Here is a 22,702-nt window from a genome sequence, read left to right on the forward strand (position 1 = left end):
ATAATTGTAAAAGGAATTATTGTTTGCAAAAGTATTGGCGATGATGTGGCTCAATGTTAGTGATGAATTGATACTGGTTTGAATGAAAAAAGAACGCATATGTTTGTACAGGCACGGTTTTTGATGTTTTTACCGCGCCGGAAGTGCATAGGTCTCTAGTCACACTTGGGTGATTTTGAAGATTGGTATGGGTGTTAGGCAGGGTGCATGTTTATTTCCACGATTTTTATACAGATATGTATATTTAATACAAAATTAATCACAATTTTCCATGTTGCGTTTCTTTTTCGTTTCAGTATATAAACCCCAGGTATAAAAAGTTACCATTAGACATATAAACCCCAGGTATAAAAAGTTACCATTAGACATATAAACCCCAGGTATAAAAAGTTACCATTAGACATATAAACCCCAGGTATAAAAAGTTACCATTAGACATATAAACCCCAGGTATAAAAAGTTACCAATAGACATATAAACCCCAGGTATAAAAAGTTACCATTAGACATATAAACCCCAGGTATAAAAAGTTACCATTAGACATATAAACCCCAGGTATAAAAAGTTACCATTAGACATATAAACCCCAGGTATAAAAAGTTACCATTAGACATATAAACCCCAGGTATAAAAAGTTACCATTAGACATATAAACCCCAGGTATAAAAAGTTACCATTAGACATATAAACCCCAGGTATAAAAAGTTACCATTAGACATATAAACCCCAGGTATAAAAAGTTACCATTAGACATATAAACCCCAGGTATAAAAAGTTACCATTAGACATATAAACCCCAGGTATAAAAAGTTACCATTAGACATACATTTTCTTAAAAAATGAATATCAATTTAGATAAAGAAAAAAATCAAACTTATAAAGAAGATCTTAAGGTTACAATGCTAAGATTTTGCTGGGATCTCATCCAGGTGTGGAACATGAAATTGTGACCTGTCTAATGACATGTTATCTTTATTTTTAGATGACAAGTACAAGGATGAGGAGGATGCTACTGGCATGGCGCTAACCACAATCACCATGGTGCTAGAAGGATTGACCGTGATAAAAAACAGAGCAGAGGAAGTGACAGGAAGTCCTAAACGTGTGGACTTTCATGAGCACAATGAAATGCGTGAAGTAAATCTTGATGGTACATACACAGATCTTGCTATAGGAAGCAATATTGGCCCAGGGGTAGATTTATCATCATTTTCTCAGGGAAATATTACGGATTCTGTAGCACTCCGAGACACTGAAATAAGGTTTATTAATGAACATCAAAGTGATAGAACTGGAAATGATTTAAGGCGGAATGGAAGAGCACCCTTTACAGCATTTAATACCAACATGCCAGCTCCGTCCAGTGGCAGTAGTAAATTAACTCATGTTAGTGTCACTGTCCCTGGCTCCACCAGGACGACTTCCTCTGTCGTCGGAGTGACAGGGGATACCACTAACAAAGTAACAGGAGCTTTGTCTTCAGCACTGGCTAATCCTATACAGGCCAACAATTCCCACAGTGACCGAGCTGACCTTGACCGCCGATGGGAGGTTGGTTCCACAGATTCGGCTCAGTCTGATGATCGCCTGTTCAGTCGGAGGTTCAAAGGGCAGTATCAAGGACATTGATTCAGGTAAGTTTCAGGCAATGTTTAGGCTGGACTAAGATAAACAGGGCAATGTTTAGGCTGGACTAAGATAAACAGGGCAATGTTTAGGCTGGACTAAGATAAGTAGGGCAATGTTTAGGCTAGACTAAGATAAGCAGGGCAATGTTTAGGCTGGACTAAGATAAGCAGGGCAATGTTTAGGCTAGACTAAGATAAGCAGGGCAATGTTTAGGCTGGACTAAGATAAGCAGGGCAATGTTTAGGACTAGACTAAGATAAGCAGGGCAATGTTTAGGCTGGACTAAGATAAGCAGGGCAATGAGGGCAATGTTTAGGACTAGACTAAAATAAGCAGGGCAATGTTTAGGACTAGACTAAGATAAGCAGGGCAATGTTTAGGACTAGACTAAGATAAGCAGGGCAATGTTTAGGACTAGACTAAGATAAGCAGGGCAATGTTTAGGCTGGACTAAGATAAGCAGGGCAATGTTTAGGCTGGACTAACATAAGCAGGGCAATGTTTAGACTTGACTAAGATAAGCAGGGCAATGTTTAGGACTAGACTAAGATAATTAGGCCAATGTTTAGGACTAGACTAAAATAAGTAGGGCGATGTTTAGGACTAGACTAAGATAAGTAGGGCAATGTTTAGGACTAGACTAAGATAAGTAGGGCAATGTTTAGGACTAGACTAAAATAAGTAGGGCAATGTTTAGGACTAGACTAAGATAAGTAGGTCAATGTTTAGGACTAGGCTAAAATAAGTAGGGCAATGTTTAGGCTGGACTAAGATAAGCAGGGCAATGTTTAGGACTAGACTAAGATAAGCAGGGCAATGTTTAGGACTAGACTAAGATAAGCACGGCAATGTTTAGGACTAGACTAAAATAAGCAGGGCAATGTTTAGGACTAGACTAAGATAAGCAGGGCAATGTTTAGGACTAAACTAGGATTAGGACAATGAAAGGACTAAAACACGATAAAGTTTGGTAGGGGATGTGAGTAGACTTGTCTTGGACACTAACAGGACCATGAGGATGTAGACTTGTGTGTTTGTGACTTTGACCTGGTGAAAGTAGGGCAGTGCATAACATAAGACATCATTACAAATTCTTGCTATTAAAGCAGGTAACTACAGTTAGCACCCCTCAAGTGTTAAACCTCCAGCTGTTGTGTACCTGTGGGCTATATAGGGGCCGCTAGTTTATTGTGTGTTCGTGCTGTATTCTCCTAATCTGAAGTACTGCACACTGGTCGGGGATATACTTGTGATTGATATTGTAGGGACGCTTAAAGGAATACTTAACCTTTTATTCAGGGTGAAAAAAAAATTTCAATTCAAATTTTGGATCGATTCCAGCTAAATTTCAAATTTCATTTCCATGATAATTAATACCTACAGTGATAAACGGAAAGTGAAGAAGTTCACTTACATCTGTTTGAACTCGTCAATACACAAACACAACTATTGACTGATTGAAAGTAAATAGTCTTTAGAATCTATTGACATTCAACTTCACACAGGTCTTCCTTGGGTATAAAAGTAATGTTATACCTGTTACCAGCGTTCATGCACTATACTCGGCATTTAACTATTACCTCCCCTTGTGAATCCACATTTCAGAGAACAACTCTTGTGATAATGGCCATGTTGCCTTGTTTGAAGGGGAAACTCTTAGTTCATGTACTTTGAAGCAACATAGAATAACTGCTATCCTGGAAATACACCATTACATATATTTACTGCGTGGAATGTTGTTAACCCATTTATACAATTAAATAACACGATAAAATATGCGATAGTGATTAACTTAAGTCATCCTGCTTGTACTATTCCACGCTATTGGTGAACTGTAGCCCATATTGGTCCTATTAGGTAGTAAAACCACAAATGATATGACATTTGTACTATACATCCCCCATACAGCTATAGCCTTGATGAATGTGCCTGTTGTTCCCTGGTGGAGACACAGGTGTTGGAGACGCCCTTTTCCACATTCCTCAGTTTCTAGTATTTACCCAGTAAAGTGACCCCTCTATTTCCTATTTACTGAGTAAAAGACATGTAACAGGCAGTATTTGTGAGGTAAAACTCCTTGCCTGACCTTCTGTTGACAGTGTGATTCGTGACACCTGATCATATGATAGCTGTACTGATACAGTAAGACAATGGCCTAATACTTTGATTTGAAAAGGAATTTAATAACTTCAGAAACAAAAAATAGGACCATGGCAATAAGAAACCATATTTGCATTTTTTAAATTAAATAATCGAACTCTAAATGCAGTTTAGATACTTAAGCTGGTGTCAGCAATATGCCAAGTATATACAAACAAATACGATCTGAATTTGTCAGGTTCATGTCGTAGGCATAGAAAAGCTAAATACCAATGTTAAGGACCCTACTGTAGGGAAATGCAGTAAATCCATGTATACACCGACTTTTCTAGTATTTGAGGGTATCCTGGTAGTAGGAACACACCCTGACCTAAACTGAAACGTTCCTCCTCAAACTGTCACAACTGTGTAATCACATCAACACAATCTCTTGTCCTTACATTAACATTGTAGAGGAAGGGGTCCTTGGTTCTAACTATGAAGAATTACCTAGCACCAACAGTTGGCTTGGAATTCCTGTCAGATTGTGATTTATATGTTAGTTTGGTAAACACGGACATAGGAACACTCTTGATCTGTGCAGCTTTGACATGTTCCACATGGTACCATCTCACTGGTACTGTCCCGGTTCAGTGTCCAAATCCACTGAATACTGTTCTATGGGTAAAGATCACTATTAAATGACCTAGGTTTTAAGTTTCACATATTTAGAATTAGATTTTCTAATCGGCTCATTAATGATCTGGATCCCAAATTTATACATAGCTTTGTTTGATGACTGCAGATACAGTACTGACAATAGAATATTCTGTTTAGTTTAAGGTGATTTTATGTTAATTTATTGATAGCACTTGTTTTCTGTTTGATATTGATGCCATTCATAAAGCGGATCATTGGATCTGGTATTGGTACCATTCATGTGTGAATGGTCATGATCAATGTAGAACAGAGGTCATTGTCCTCACACATGATATAGTTAAGGACTGGACACTTCTTTTGATATACAAAATCTGTCCATTGCTAGTTACACCTACCAAGTATATATAATTAAAAGATAAAAAGTAATAGCTGTATGCTGTGGTTACTTGTTAATCCCATTTTGGTCCTATGCCATCAGTCTAGTGATCACTGCATAGCTGTATTGATCAATTTTGATAGGTTATTTCTAGGTTCCAAGGTGGAGGCCAAGGTCATTATACAGAAATCTGCCAACAAACTCATTGACATTACTCAAGCAACTTCGATTCTAATAGATTGACAAACCTTTATACAAACATTAAATTATTTCAAGAATCAAAGTTCAAGACCAAGGACACTATTATTGTTTAAATACAAATCTTTAAATGGTTCAAAGTAATATGTGTAATAAAGGATGTTAAAGTGATTCATCAACAATTTTACCATTTAGTAGACTGGTAGTATTAGTATCATTTATAACAGTATAAACCTTATGTTTTGTTGGGTCTAGTTTGCATGTGTAATTGTAGTTTTCATTGTTGACAGACAGAAAATGAATGTTTTATACCACAGTATAGTCTGAAGTTCTAGATTTGTTTTAAATGTTCTCTTTAAGTACAATGGGGTATGTGTCAGCGGCCAGCAAAGTGTATTTATAAAAAAATATATACAGGGTTTTGTCTATAAGTGGCAAAACCTTAATTATGTTAGAAATGGCTATAGAATCAGTGTTATAAAATTGTATTATTCTCACTGGGTGGTATGTTTGGTATTACTTTAATCATAAAGAATAGCAATATATTGTTTATGAAATAAACCAATTAGAAATATCAATAGTTTTAGCTAGCTTACATTACCTTACAAGGATACCGTCTCTTTTTTATTGAAGCCAATGAGTATTGCTTCAAAAGCACTATAAAGCAATTTATTTACAAAATTGCTACAAAGAAAGAGAAGGAATGTATAATGATTAAAATTCCTTTTTTTTTTTTTTTTTTGTCACTCGACTCTTGATCGATCAAAGTTGCATGGCGGGATGCATATGTAGAGTATAAGAGATTACTATGAATGATGAAAGGTGATTGCCTGTATATCATGGGAGAAGGAATGTCTTGTACAAATTAATGAGATATGATGATGACTATATCTGCTAGCCTTTGTGACATATGGGGACCATCATCAGATATTGCACCTTTCAATGATTAGACATCACTTTTAAATTTGCCATCATGACAAATGGATTTTAAAGATTTTAATTCAAAGCATGAACTGTATTTGTAGCTCAAAAAGCCCCAAAACAGTTTTCCTGACATGTTTCTCAAGAATTAGCAATTGATGTTTGGAATAAAGATGTAATATTGACAAGGAAAGCATTGATATGATTTCTATGTGTGAAGCACCTGCTGGGTATATTAATATCTAGTCAATCTGGTAAGTGTTGAGGGGTATGGATCGTGGTAATAACTATCAATGTGTACCTAATACTTTCAGGTCTGGAATATCCACTCCTTGATGAGGTTACTGACACAAATAATTTAAATCCTCTTGGGGCCAAAAACATTTCACTGCTTAGATGAATGGTTCCTATATATATTTATGGCTCAAAGAAAATTGGATCATTCCTGCGAGGAAAAAAAAACAACCCAAAAAACTGCTTTCAATGTAACATTAGTATATCAAAAGCATAACTTCAGTTATACATATTCATTCCTGCAACCCTGTAGGATCATAGCAATACCTGGCTAGTAAAACACTGATACAAACTGAAACCAAAAGGTCATTAGACCAGGATGGACCGGTCACCAAAAGGTCATTAGACCAGGATGGACCGGTCACCAAAAGGTAATTAGACCAGGATGGACTGGTCACCAAAAGGTCATTAGACCAGGATGGACTGGTCACCAAAAGGTCATTAGACCAGGATGTACTGGTCACCAAAGGTCATTAGACCAGGATGGACTGGTCACCAAAAGGTCATTAGACCAGGATGGACTGGTCACCAAATGTAATTAGACCAGGATGGACTGGTCACCAAAAGGTCATTAGACCAGGATGGACTGGTCACCAAAAGGTATTTAGACCAGGATGGACCGGTCACCAAATGTAATTAGACCAGGATGGACTGGTCACCAAAAGGTCATTAGACCAGGATGGACCGGTCACCAAATGTAATTAGACCAGGATGGACAGGTCACCAAAAGGTCATTAGACCAGGATGGACCGGTCACCAAATGTAATTAGACCAGGATGGACTGGTCACCAAAAGGTCATTAGACCAGGATGGACTGGTCACCAAATGTAATTAGACCAGGATGTACTGGTCACCAAATGTAATTAGACCAGGATGTACTGGTCACCAAAAGGTCAGACCAGGATGTACTGGTCACCAAAAGGTAATTAGACCAGGATGGACTGGTCACCAAAAGGTAATTAGACCAGGATGTACTGGTCACCAGAAGGTAATTAGACCAGGATGGACTGGTCACCAAAAGGTCATTAGACCAGGATGTACTGGTCACCAAAAGGTAATTAGACCAGGATGGATTGGTCACCAAAAGGTCATTAGACCAGGATGTACTGGTCACCAAAAGGTATTTAGACCAGGATGGACTGGTCACCAAAAGGTCATTAGACCAGGATGGATTGGTCACCAAAAGGTCATTAGACCAGGATGGATTGGTCACCAAAAGGTAATTAGACCAGGATGGACTGGTCACCAAAAGGTCATTAGACCAGGATGGACTGGTCACCAAAAGGTATTTAGACCAGGATGTACTGGTCACCAAAAGGTCATTAGACCAGGATGGACTGGTCACCAAAAGGTAATTAGACCAGGATGGACTGGTCACCAAAAGGTCATTAGACCAGGATGTACTGGTCACCAAAAGGTCATTAGACCAGGATGTACTGGTCACCAAAAGGTAATTAGACCAGGATGGATTGGTCACCAAAAGGTCATTAGACCAGGATGTACTGGTCACCAAAAGGTATTTAGACCAGGATGGACTGGTCACCAAAAGGTCATTAGACCAGGATGGATTGGTCACCAAAAGGTCATTAGACCAGGATGGATTGGTCACCAAAAGGTAATTAGACCAGGATGGACTGGTCACCAAAAGGTCATTAGACCAGGATGGACTGGTCACCAAAAGGTATTTAGACCAGGATGTACTGGTCACCAAAAGGTCATTAGACCAGGATGGACTGGTCACCAAAAGGTAATTAGACCAGGATGGACTGGTCACCAAAAGGTCATTAGACCAGGATGTACTGGTCACCAAAAGGTCATTAGACCAGGATGTACTGGTCACCAAAAGGTCATTAGACCAGGATGGACTGGTCACCAAAAGGTAATTAGACCAGGATGGACTGGTCATCAAAAGGTCATTAGACCAGGATGGACTGGTCACCAAAAGGTATTTAGACCAGGATGGATTGGTCACCAAAAGGTCATTAGACCAGGATGGACTGGTCACCAAAAGGTAATTAGACCAGGATGGTCTGGTCATCAAAAGGTAATTAGACCAGGATGTACTGGTCACCAAAAGGTAATTAGACCAGGATGGACTGGTCACCAAAAGGTAATTAGACCAGGATGGACTGGTCACCAAAAGGTCATTAGACCAGGATGGTCTGGTCACCAAAAGGTCATTAGACCAGGATGGACTGGTCACCAAAAGGTAATTAGACCAGGATGTACTGGTCACCAAAAGGTCATTAGACCAGGATGGTCTGGTCACCAAAAGGTCATTAGACCAGGATGGACTGGTCACCAAAAGGTCATTAGACCAGGATGGTCTGGTCACCAAAAGGTCATTAGACCAGGATGGTCTGGTCACCAAAAGGTAATTAGACCAGGATGGACTGGTCACCAAAATGTCATTAGACCAGGATGGACTGGTCACCAAAAGGTCATTAGACCAGGATGTACTGGTCACCAAAAGGTAATTAGACCAGGATGGACTGGTCACCAAAAGGTAATTAGACCAGGATGTACTGGTCACCAAAAGGTAATTAGACCAGGATGATCTGGTCACCAAAAGGTCATTAGACCAGGATGTACTGGTCACCAAAAGGTAATTAGACCAGGATGGACTGGTCACCAAAAGGTAATTAGACCAGGATGGACTGGTCACCAAAAGGTCATTAGACCAGGATGTACTGGTCACCAAAAGGTAATTAGACCAGGATGGACTGGTCACCAAAAGGTCATTAGACCAGGATGTACTGGTCACCAAAAGGTCATTAGACCAGGATGGTCTGGTCACCAAAAGGTAATTAGACCAGAATGGTCTGGTCACCAAAAGGTAATTAGACCAGGATGGACTTGTCACCAAAAGGTAATTAGACCAGGATGTACTGGTCACCAAAAGGTCATTAGACCAGGATGTACTGGTCACCAAAAGGTATTTAGACCAGGATGTACTGGTCACCAAAAGGTATTTAGACCAGGATGGTCTGGTCACCAAAAGGCAATTAGACCAGAATGGTCTGGTCACCAAAAGGTCATTAGACCAGGATGGACTTGTCACCAAAAGGTACTAATTAAGCCAGGTTGAACTAGTTGCAAAAAGGTAATTAGATCAGAATGGACTGATGTAGAATCCATTAAATTGTCAATGAAAAACAAATCATCTGAGTTTTCATGTCCAAAGAAATCTCCTACATATATTTTTTCTGAGTTTTGTTTGATTAGTTTTATTATATAACAAGATCAAATCTTACATAAGACTTATATTATTCATTTGGGTGCATTTGGACCACACCTATTTCATTGCTATGGTGACGCCACACACACAGACAGGTGTTTGTACCACCAGAAAGGTGTGTGTGTGTATGCAGTACAAGGTTTCTGTCTGTCCCAAGATACAACCTGTCAGTACTTATTTTGTGTATTTAAAAACCAAAGGAAATATTCCTAAACCAGTGGAAATAAAAACATTTCTGTAATAGATAAAAAGGGGTGGCAGTTTTATGATATGTTTATTTACTTGAAGGATAATTTCTATTGACTTGTAAGAGGTTGTAAATTTTGATGTGTTATCTGTAGATGTGAAATTATCCTGTAATGAGACGAGAGCTATGGACATCATTACTCACCTCTATCTTACCAAGTTCAAGTATATACCTGTACATGAGTGGTTGCCTCTCACTATCACTTAGTCTTGAATGTAAATATCAGCTATATTTGTCATGAGACAAACAGTTAAAGACTGAATGGCTCCTCCTTGTATATTTGACTTGTGACTTAAAGCCAGGAGTTGACGCTATGAAGAACTTGGGTCAACTTACGGCAGTTACATCATTACATAACAGAATTCTGTAGTAGTAAAATTTCAACACAGTATATATTTAACAACAAATTCTTTACGTTTGTAGCAGGTTTCACTCGGGTTTAGTAAACACTAATGGTGTTTTTTCAGGGATTCCATGTATATTTCAGTGTGAAAGGTAAAGATACTAGCTTAGAAATGTAGGCAAAAGTCCCAATGAAAACAAGCCAATCACAATAGTACATACAACTCAGTCAAAGACTAGTATGTCACAGGACTAGGTAATATAGGTCATAAGACATAGTATGAAGATTAAATGCTTGACCATTAGGTAAATACTCTGTACACTTACTTACGTCCATAAAACTCAATATTTAAACTAGCCATGGTCAATTAAGTTGTACTCTGAGGCTAGCTGTGTTGCAGGATCATCGTTTGTCATGTATTTGTAAACTTTCTGTACTCATTGGTGATCATTGTTTCTTTGTGAGAAAATCAGTTCCATGATGTATATTCTTTTCAAATTGGAAATAGAAAAAAATTGTATGTTTAAGTTCAAGTTAACCTGAACATTTTGTAGCTGTAAAGTACCAAAAGACTTTGGGAACACTGCTATTTTGAAGAAATTGAAAGTTTCAGACATTAGGGTATGCTTTTGTGAAACCATATTACACACCGTGCCAAGTAAATGTCAACTGTAGGGTACAGGAGAATGTGAAATGAGATTTTGAGTACAGAAGTGACGTAGTTTGGCACCCGTCACACCATGTCCATATTTTCACAATCAACACATTCCAGGCTAGACCTACTGTAGACTTGCTTAATACCGTCCAAAATTAAATTCTGATAGCATATATTATAAGGGTTTGTACACTCGAGAGGTTACTAGGCATTTGATAAATACTATCAGTTAATTTCCAGACTCTTCTGTTTAACTGAAAGGCTCTCTTAGATCCAGAAATTGCACTTTGATAGGTGTATTCTCAACCCTGGTGATCAGTTTGTGATAAACAAGGACATTTGTCACTTAAATCTGGTAGTAGGCTATTCTAGGCTATTCCTGAACAAATAGTTCAGGTAAAATGACTTTCTATGACATCGAGAACAAGATTGGTGATTCACACCTTTCTTGACACTTGACACACTGTCAGGATTTTTTCTTTAAATCTTATATTTTATTATAAATTATTTCCTCTGTAAACTGGTAATTCAGAAATTGAGAATATCCACATATCTTGCCTGCTGTTTTGTTTACAGCTACACTGTAAGGATTAATACAACTCTATAACTAGGGGCTAGCTAGTGATTTGAAACTAAAATCCATTGAATAATGTACAGGAATATAAAAAATGCTATGTTCAGATGATAACTGCTGATGATTATACCTATAACAGGTAGATTATGTTTACCTGTTGTTTAATTTTCAAAGAACACCTAACTGGAGATCAGGGATTAACAGGCAGTTTTCATCGTAATTATAAACGAGATGTTTATAGAGTTAGCTTCGATCTTGACTACTAGAAACAGTCATGAAGTTTACAATGTTTCTTGAATTTAAATGTTTGCCTTGTTTTAATCACTATTACACCACTGCTGTCCTGTTGATTTGTATGTGTGTGATATAAATCGGTCCTCATTAACAGTCCTGATCAGAATATTCAGAAGACGGGAATTCCAATAAAGATGGCTTCGATGACATTTTAAAGTTTAGTCTGTGACAGTTGAGTACTAACTTGAAGGACAAGTCTATCCTATATCAGGTCATCACAGGCTATATTCACAGTTACGTAAATTAACTCTCGTAGCACATTAGTGTAACTATTGAAACAGTCTATATTTCAGTTTGGAGGGATTTCCAAAGACTGAGCAAATATCTGAACGATAATTAACGGATCCCTTTAAAAGCAGTTACAGTAAATATTACATTAAGATGAGATTATTTAGAGCTTGACTGTGATGGTAGATTTGGATTGAATAGAGGACCTATCTAAAATCAACCTTTGGAGATCTGAAATGTGAGTGAATTAAGAAAGCCAGCTCACCTACATATGTGATGGTAAACTGGTTTCTATATATATATATGCTTACCAATTCAACTCTTCAGATTGAATACAAAATGGGTTCCTCGGTCCTTAGAGACCCAGCCTGTGAGTGTAAAATGGGTTCCTATGACTCAAAACTTCTAACGCCTAGCTAGTTTGTGACAACGGTACGTAATCCTTCAGAAATCCAATTGATAAATAGATAAAATGCATTGATATGGGTAGATTAGTTGAAATTTATGGTGAACCATAACAAAAGCATCAATTCATTTCAATTTTGTAACTTCAAACCGTCTTTTAAACATTTTCTCAGAAAAACTTACATATTCATAATGATTGTTTATCTATGATGTGCAGACTATTATATGGTTGTCTGGTTAATGCTGGGTCATCTCAAAGCCTGTATGGAATGCCATGTCTATTTCATTGGTCATTACAAGTTTTAAGTGTTAAATACATACATTTATCATATATTTTGTGTTAGAAATCAAAAGCTGTCTCACAGCATTTAAGTTAGTGCATTCCAGTGGGTGTGAGGAATGTCTTTGTGTGGTAAAGTCAAGTGCTCTGTCAGGGGATGTGATGGGCCAGAGTTGGAATCTCTGTACTACACTTTAGCAGAGTAAGTAAGGCCTATACATTATAATCATTGTTTTTTCTTTTCAAAAAATCAATTGTAGCTTCAAACAGCCATGCTACAGCTAATATATTCCACCATCACCAGGTTTTTTTCTGGTGTAAAAATCAATTAGAATGTCTGGTGGCAGCTTATTGTTTCCCCATTTCAACACGCGTTTGATATTTGAGTAAAGTTTTTGAGTACATGAAGTCATCAACTTTTAGATGAACTGTGGAAATAAATAAACTTAAATGTTGGCTGGGGGTGATATTTTGCCTGATCAGGCACAGATTTCCTGAAGGAATATTATAACATTATTAATAAATTATATACCTAGACTATGTGACTGTATGTATTGTTATTTAGATAAACTAAACAGGATGTTTGGTTGCTTAAATTTATCTTTAAAGATGAAAAAAGAAAGAAAATAGAAACAGTCTGTACAGCACAAAAGTGCATGAATCAGTAGCATAAAAATATGTTTTCAAATGTGTATTTGATTAGATAAACCACAATATATAACACAAAACAATAACTTATATTCTTCCTTCAATTCACTTCATTTGTACTTTAGTATGTGAACTGAAAAGTTGGCAGATTTTCAATGATAATTCACTCAAGAAAGCATCATGCTGAAGATTGGTCAGTATCTATTTCATTCGTAGTTTGATGTGATATTAATTAATTATATAATACAGTACATCTTATCTAATTCATAATACCTGGTATATATCGATCACTGGTATAAATGTGATAAATTTCACGTATTGAAAAGACAAATGAGTTGATGTATTTTCTGTCACTGCCTTGATTGTCGAGATTTCAACTTTTAACTGTCGACGTTTCTATAAATAAAATATTTCTGATCCCTAACTTGGAATGGGTTGAGAGTCTGTGTTTAATCATTACCATATTGGTATATACATAGCTAGGTGAGTCTTTCAATGCTGTTTATGGTCATTGACCGGACTGACATCTTCACTTTTGAAATCAAAAGCACTTTCTTCCATTAGTTCCTGAAAAACATTTTATCAATAAGCTAATTTAATTCTCCTGTAAAACGAGTTGTATGTAGGCTTCCTAACTTGACCTTGATCAAGGATTAGAAGACAATGTTTGAAGTGCATTCTTTGTTTAGTGTTAAAAATATTTGTTTTGTCTCCTGCCAATTATTTGTTTTGAAATAAAGTCAGCCTGCTTTGTATGTGAGATTTCTTTATTATTTGACTTACTAATGGGAGGCGCTACATGCACTGGTTTGTTTGTGTTAGTGTTTACAAGTACTATCAGAATTCTAACTTGATAAAATGCTAATACAATTTTCCATTGGACAACATAATAACCACCATGGATTAGCCTGCCAGGTATATGACTTTAGCCATACTATGTAATCATTAAGAGTGTTTTACCTTTGGCTAATAATAAACTTTGAATTTTGGATGCAAAACAGAATGTCCAGATTAAAAAAGTCATAAACAAAATAACAAACATCTCATATTTACACTGTATATCAAATGTCAGGTGTATACAACCCAGGTATGGATTGGATCTATAAAGATGATAAGTACTGACAGAAATACTTTACCATATTAGTACAGCTGATTTAGCTAAAATGTCCCCAATGTTACCTTCTCTAGTCCTAGCAGTGAAGGCCATTTCCTGTAATGTGTGGCTGCCATCTGTGACTGTCTGACCTAAATGTGTGGTTGCCATCACTATCTGACCTGTAATATGTGGTTGCCATCACTCTGACCTGTAATATGTGGTTGCCATCACTCTGACCTGTAATGTGTGGTTGTCATCACTGTCTGACCTGTAATGTGTGGTTGCCATCACTGTCTGACCTGTAATGTGTGGTTGCCATCACTGTCTGACCTGTAATGTGTGGTTGCCATCACTGTCTGACCTGTAATATGTGGTTGTCATCACTCTGACCTGTAATGTGTGGTTGTCATCACTGTCTGACCTGTAATGTGTGGTTGCCATCACTCTGACCTGTAATGTGTGGTTGCCATCACTCTGACCTGTAATGTGTGGTTGCCATCACTGTCTGACCTGTAATGTGTGGTTGCCATCACTCTGACCTGTAATGTGTGGTTGCCATCACTCTGATCTGTAATGTGTGGTTGCCATCACTGTCTGACCTGTAATGTGTGGTTGCCATCACTCTGATCTGTAATGTGTGGTTGCCATCACTGTCTGACCTGTAATGTGTGGTTGCCATCACTGTCTGACCTGTAATGTGTGGTTGCCATCACTCTCTGATCTGTAATGTGTGGTTGTCATCACTCTGATCTGTAATGTGTGGTTTCCATCACTCTCTGATCTGTAATGTGTGGTTGCCATCACTCTCTGATCTGTGTAATTTTTCCTTGAGCTAGTCTTTACTGTATGTTAATTACAGCCTATGTAAAAGAGACTTATTAGATGTATATTGCTAAGGGCTGAATGTCTTGTTAATTTCCAATAAAATCTCTCTGTGATTCACCTTTGGACTTTATGATAGCTTAAAACAAACTGTTAATGCTTTATAAAAACATTACCAATATTCCAGAAAAGGTGTGATGATGGATTTTGTCTTTGGGCTGAACAAAGACAATTATCCCTTGTTTTACAGACTGTAGAGAAATTTCAACATGCTGAGTATAATTTCTGCAAAATGATTTTGGAGATGATTGTATTGATACTTCCTTTAGATTCACTAGATATCTCCCTTAACTTCCTTGATTTATTAGGTTGTGAATCTTTTCTCTAATATTATTTTTTTTGTTATCAAGTGTTGCTAAAGATACTTTTTGTCCTAAAAACCTTGTACAACATTTCTGACTATTAGAATTAAGCTTACTTAAGCTGCATGCTATAAGTACTGTCTGTGTGAGTGGGTACTGAACATGACAAGATACAACCTGATAGGGAAAACAATTAGCATGCCAGGTATCGATTAACATCATCTGTCAACAGCCCATTACACTAATAATGAAAATGATCAGGCTATAAATAGGCTGTATGTGCTTGGGAAACCTTAGCTGGTTATATACGAGACTATTTTTTATAGGTACAGATTATATAGGCATTGGTTATCTTTATTTTTACAGGTTTTAATTTTATAGCTGGACCATTTAATTTTAAGTATATATTTATATAACAATTATGGTAATTTGTAAGCCATCAAGTAAAAAAAAAACTATGGCTTATTTAACAACTGGAATTTATAGAACAATAGACCAGCTAAGATATTCTTTGCTTGTCACATTGACCTTGTGACTCCTTGTAATTATTAATATTTAATAATAAGCTAAATAGTATGAACCCACATACAGGTGATTTATCTCAAATAGCTGCTCAAGGTCTATTCACCAGTATGCATATGTATATGTTAGTATTGTATCGTCATTGAAGTTCCTTAGACTTTGGTAGTTCTCAACAATGAACCTGAACCTTGTCTTTTGTCTGATAATCATAATCAGATCTTTTTGAGATTTTTACAAAATGATTTTTGTAGACATGATAGTTTTTTATTCATTCTATATGAGCAATAGCTTAGGACAGCTTTAACGCATTATAGCATAAAGTGTAAGGCTCATCAAACAACACAACCAGTTAAAACTTCAGAAGGTAAATTAAGTGTTCAATTAATGATTGTATTGTTAAGGAATAAACCAAATTACATCCTGATTCTCTCTAGGTATATTCACCATATAACCTAAGTATATACTGTGTAAATTAAAAGAAACTGTTAAATTGTACTGATTAGCCAAATGAAAATGATGATGTAGTGTTTTTTCCGAAATTGCTGAATCATATAGCTAAGTCTGAAAGCATTATACCTCAATAATAGGATTCTTACATGAATTCTCATATGCTACGATATCGTCTGCACAAACTGATTGTAGTGTTAGATTCTGGTTTTGGCCTGGATTACATGTACTCCTGTGTACACCTATTTGTGTATAGGTATAGATTTTGATTCCCGGCCAATATTTCAATATGTATTCTGCACTTGGGAAAGCTAAGCTGGTCTGTTGATTAATTCCTTAATTTAATTGAAGGCCCTAGACTTGAAATGATTGAGTTATTTGCCTGTTTTATATACCACCACAAGTCTCTTCATTCGGATGTACACACCTCAATTAAGTGTCTGAATATTTGCTTTGCATTGTCAAATATACAATATGGTAATTACAGCCTTTTACTGGTGATGTCAGGTTCTTGTTGTAGATATTAGTGTGTTAAGATTAAATTTGTTGATGTCTGCTGGCCTGACTTATTATAGATCCGATTACCTGCTTTTGTTGGAATTCTATGCTGTAAGCTGCAGTCCAAAAAGAATCATATTAAGGCAGGTCAGCATAGTGCCAGTTTGGTCAGGGCCAACAAGTGCTGATTTGACAGTTATCTTCAGAGTTCCCCGGAATGCATGCAAAAAAATGTATGATTTGAAGCATAATGTTGGTGATGACTTTCAGTTTGGAAAACTGATTTTATCAATTTCAAAAAATATTATTTAAAAATGAATAACTCTTTTAAATCAGAACATTGAATTTACTACTGAATGTCCAGTTGAAAGAATCGGATACACCATGAAGTCCAATTGAACATAAATGCTCAATTTGAACAGAAATATTACCGTTTGTGTTCTCCTGTTTTGTTAGCCATTTAAGGAATGACCATTGGCTGGTCATGTAGTGTATATAATTTATAACTTATTGAAAACCAGTTGCGAAGATGGATGTCTCTATATAACTTAGCCATTGGAAGGAATACCTGAGATATGGGTTATGGAGGGTCCACATGTCTATAGCATTTGATAAAAGGCTTATTCCAGTATGTAATTAGCTGATTATTATTGAGAATTAGATAAAAGGGTGCTGGTCCTAGCCATTTATAGATTATATTAGTCAATAACTGCTCTTTTCTGAATTGTTTTCCTTGCCTTCATCAATATACAACGTAATCCTTTTATTGGGGTGGCTCAGGCTGATTGTAAGATTGAATATTTTTATATTATTCGGCTGGTATTTGTGTGATTATTTGTCTGAAATAATAAATAAATACAGTGTTTCTATACAGGACTGACGTTATCAATAATGCCTGGCGCCTATATACACATACTAAAGTACACCTGAGAAGAAATTCTCCTTTATATAGTTGTTGAATTTCAACATCAATTCAGCAAAGTAAACTTAAGGCTTACTATATTGCCAGTGTTAGAAATATTAACAAGTATACAGGTACAATTAAATCAATCTATTCCTGAAACTTAACAAAAAAAGAAAAGTTAAACACTTTTAAAATTAAGACGTATATAGAGTAAAGGTCTGAATGATATGAATGAATAAAAAATACTGAAATGAAATGAATGGGCAAGTGAGTTATGGCATTGGTGTGTATGTTTGCTAAATATTGATTGAAGTTTATATAGGGGCATGCTTCTTAAACATATACTTAAAATTTGAAAACAAATTTGGAAGACTGTCAGAAAATGATTTTGCCAACAGCTACTCCGCTTCACATTAATTAACAGGTAAAGAATGTCACTGGAATTAAATGATTTGATCCACAAAATAAAAAAAATAATAACACGACTGGTATACAATTGGTGTCAGAAGTGTGCTAGTATATGTGATAGTTGATGAAAACAGAGCTAGTATATGTGGTAGTTGATGAAAACAGAGCTAGTATATGTGGTAGTTGATGAAAACAGAGCTAGCTAGTATATGTGGTAGTTGATGAAAACAGAGCTAGTATATGTGGTAGTTGATGAAAACAGAGCTGCTTTAATTTTACTGGGTGTAAACTAAAGCTGAGATGCTGTAGAAATCTGATGTATTCTCTGTTGATGTATCATATTGTCCCAAACTTTTCCTACAGTGGTGTTAAACGTTGTAAACATAATTTATAAAAATCTACTGTTTGTGATGGTACAGTATTTTGATTAGAATATTATACTACATGAACAGAGATCATAGTTTTGGAATTTCTGCCAGAGAGATTGTGCTTTACAATTGAACGCTTGTTAGGTTGTATTTATTGTCAATATGAAAGCAATCTGGGTGACTGATAAATAGAATGACGCCTGTAGATTGCATTTATAGTGACAATAAATACAATCTAACAAGTGTTTATTTTTTATATTTACATATCTTAAACTCTGTATTTCTTAAATAAATATGTCCTTTATTTTCACCCATTTTCCTGTATGTTCCTTTGAAAGAATAGCAACTTTAAATCAAATTCCCTTCTGTGATTGTTTGCAACCAATCTGACCTACAGTAGAAAAAAAGCCTTGCCATGATGATCAACATATTGCCAAATTGACGTTAAAGTATTACACATTTGTTGTCAAAATTTTTGTTGTATTTGGGGTAATAAACTAGTGTGATCTGAGATGACTGCATCTACCACTCATAGATGTCGCCCAGATTAACATTGTGGCCATGGGAGACTGTGGTGCCAAGCTAAATATTCAAAATTCTAACCTCTTAAAGAACATTTAAAGATCCGCTTTTGCCTAACTAATATCATAAGAACAACCGTCTGGTCGTGGTGGATTTATTGCATATTTGAAGTTGTGAATAATGTAAAGAAATTTCTTGATAATTTTTATCTGTATGACCAGGGAAAAAAGTAAGGGGGTTGGAAATATATCCAGTGTCATGTATGTATACTCAAGGTCACCAGTATTTGTCGGAAGGACACATTATATACAAGACCTGTACATGTTAAAACTACATCTACATTTTGAAGGTCACTATCAGGTAGAAACTGCTTTTATAGATATACCTGTCAGGTAAGTCACCTATTATTGATAAGGAATTTAATTTACCAACTATCTGATACAGCAATGGGGATATTTCCCTGCTGGGCAGTGTGTTATACCCACTGGGCAGTGTGATACTGACCACTGTGTGGTGCGATACTAACCACTGGACTCTAGGCTTATCAATCTGTTTGAACATGGACATCTAGGTTCCTTAACATAGGTAGGATTTTGTTAGACACCAGGATGCCTGAGTTTGTCATAGATAAAGGTATTTGTTAATATGTATAGACGGTTTGATAGATAAAGGTATTTGTTAATATGCATAGACTGTTTGATAGATAAAGGTATGTGTTAATATGCATAGACGGTTTGATAGATAAAGGTATGTGTTAATATGCATAGACGGTTTGATAGATAAAGGTATGTGTTAATATGCATAGACAGTTTTATAGATATAGGTATTTGTTAATATGCATAGAGTTTTATAGATATAGGTATTTGTTAATATGTATAGACGGTTTTAAAAATCATGAAACAACTTTAGTCAACATATTCACTTTTGTTGGAACTTGTAAGTGCTTGTGGGATCTTATTAGGAAGAAACTGAAAACTGCGCAAAATAACCCAAATTGTCTGAATAAGTGAACCTTGACCTTTAAATGGCTAAAGGCAACACCAAAAAATTCTCGTTTGATTTTTTTCATATAAGACATTTCCATGAGAGGTTACAAATAGGAGCTGACTTATAGAGACTGTCCAAATCATTTAATACAGATAACTTAATTAGGTAATTTTACCTGTGCAGAGTTTAACTTGTCATCAGAAAATACGGTTATTTTGCCACATTTTACAGGTACAATTTATACACATTGTTATGGCAGTGTGTGCCTGTCATAGGTGAGTGTTGAAAAGAGTATTTTTCTGTTGAGAGATATGTAATTGTCTAAGACGTCAATATTGATGTTGTAAAATGAGTTGTGTGTTAATTGATGGATTATATTACAATTGTATTACATATGTCTACACTTATGTACCTACAGATGGACTTGCAAAACTGAAGGAAAAGATCAGGAAGCAACAGGAGAAGTCTTCATCACCCTGTCCCTCCAGGTAAGTTGGAACATGTGACTTCAGTGGGGATTTGACTGGACAGTGTAGGTTTCATACAAATCTCTTACATGTTAATTCTGTTGTTTGAATCAAGGTGAGGGTGTCCATCAGGTTGTATGTGTGTAAGATCAAACCAGATCAAGGTGACCACAGGACCAGGTCAGTCTGTACATTTGGACTCTTGGCATGTCCCAGAAATAAGAATTATTGACCATTGATTTCTTGGTTGACTATGAACTCTGTCTAATGGCTTACACATTGTCTGGTAGTGAAGTCTTGTCGTATGGCAATGCTGACACCTGTTAATGGAGTCGGGTATATACAGAAGTGAAGTCTTGTCGTATGGCAATGCTGACACCTGTTAATGGAGTCGTGTATACAGGAGTGAAGTCTTGTCTATGACAATGCTGACACCTGTTAATGGAGTCGTGTATACAGGAGTGAAGTATTGTCGTATGGCAATGCTGACACCTGTTCATGGAGTCGGGTATATACAGGAGTGAAGTCTTGTCATATGACAATGCTGACACCTGTTAATGGAGTCGTGTATACAGGAGTGAAGTCTTGTCGTATGACAATGCTGACACCTGTTAATGGAGTCGTGTATACAGGAGTGAAGTATTGTCGTATGGCAATGCTGACACCTGTTAATGGAGTCGGGTATATACAGGAGTGAAGTCTTGTCGTATGACAATGCTGACACATGTTAATGGAGTCGTGTATACAGGAGTGAAGTCTTGTCGTATGACAATGCTGACACCTGTTAATGGAGTCAGGTATATACAGGAGTGAAGTCTTGTCGTATGACAATGCTGACACATTTTAATGGAGTCAGGTATATACAGGAGTGAAGTCTTGTCGTATGACAATGCTGTCACATGTTAATGGAGTCAGGTATATACAGGAGTGAAGTCTTGTCGTATGGCAATGCCGACACCTGTTAATGGAGTCGTGTATACAGGAGTGAAGTCTTGTCGTATGGCAATGCTGACACCTGTTAATGGAGTCGTGTATACAGGAGTGAAGTCTTGTCGTATGACAATGCTGACACCTGTTAATGGAGTCAGGTATATACAGGAGTGAAGTCTTGTCGTATGGCAATGCTGACACCTGTTAATGGAGTCGTGTATACAGGAGTGAAGTCTTGTCGTATGACAATGCTGACACCTGTTAATGGAGTCGGGTATATACAGGAGTGAATTAAGTCTTGTCGTATGACAATGCTGACACATGTTAATGGAGTCGGGAATACAGGGACTTTCCATATATTGGGGCTCCTACTGCAGTACAGCAGGCACTGCCCAATGATGGAGTGTCATCAAGAAAGTAGTGGTCACTGCCCAGTGATGGAGTGTCATCAAGGAAGCAGTGGTCACCGCCATGATTACATCATGCCCTTATGAAACACGGTAGAATCACACTCTAACTCCCAACACTTCACAGACACATTGATATTAACTCCTTTCAAAACAAATTTCAAGGTTAGATGCAGTAGAGCTAAGATGAAATAAACTGTACTATAGATATGTTTCATTCTTCTAAGATCTCTCTAGTGATGCTTATAAGTAAGGGCCTTAAATGATAATACCTTGGAGGTGACAAAAATGTTAAAAGAGAATTCAAAATCTTGCTGGGTAGGTGCAAAAGATACATAATTCAATAAATTTCATAACTTTCAATATTGGATTAAAAAAAAGTATATGTGTATATTCTGTACAGTGTAGATTATCTATTGTTAAAGCATGCTATATATATGACCAGAAAACAAAAATAAAAAAAGCAATTTGTAGGTACTGTCTAAAGAAGTCTACCAAAATTGGCTTTGGAAAACTAACTGAAGAGTATTTAATGGGCTCCTTCATTTAAGTGTATGTGATTGGAATGTGCTTCATCAGCTGAAATGAATGGTCCTACACTGTGTATATCTGGGACTGACACGGGATATTGATATTGTCACAGACGTGGTATACATGTAAATAGTGTGTTTGACCACCAAATGATCCAGTTTTATTGTTTGGGATAAAGGCACACATTACTATATATGTACAGGATTGTTCTTTTAAATTCACATCGGCCAAACAGTTACCTTTCTGTATGAAATTTGTCTGTTTATGTCAGGGTACTCTTTGGTTTCCATTTACATCATCAATACAATACACATATCATAAATACTACCGTATTTGACCTAATAAGGGCACAGGGCGCGGGT

General features: G+C 36.6%; 1 protein-coding gene across 1 annotated transcript in view; it reads left to right on the forward strand.

The window, feature by feature from the left end:
- The first annotated feature begins 20,420 nt into the window (after positions 1 to 20,420).
- Positions 20,421 to 22,702, forward strand: part of LOC117318089 (centrosome-associated protein 350-like) — a 72,732-nt gene continuing 70,450 nt past the window's right edge. Inside the window, exon 1 of the mRNA XM_033873092.1 lies at positions 20,421 to 20,493. The gene's annotated coding sequence lies outside the window, so the exon portion shown is untranslated. The remainder of the gene's footprint in view (positions 20,494 to 22,702) is intronic.

The sequence above is a fragment of the Pecten maximus genome, chromosome 2 (assembly GCF_902652985.1).
Source record: "Pecten maximus chromosome 2, xPecMax1.1, whole genome shotgun sequence".
Classification (NCBI taxonomy): domain Eukaryota; kingdom Metazoa; phylum Mollusca; class Bivalvia; order Pectinida; family Pectinidae; genus Pecten; species Pecten maximus.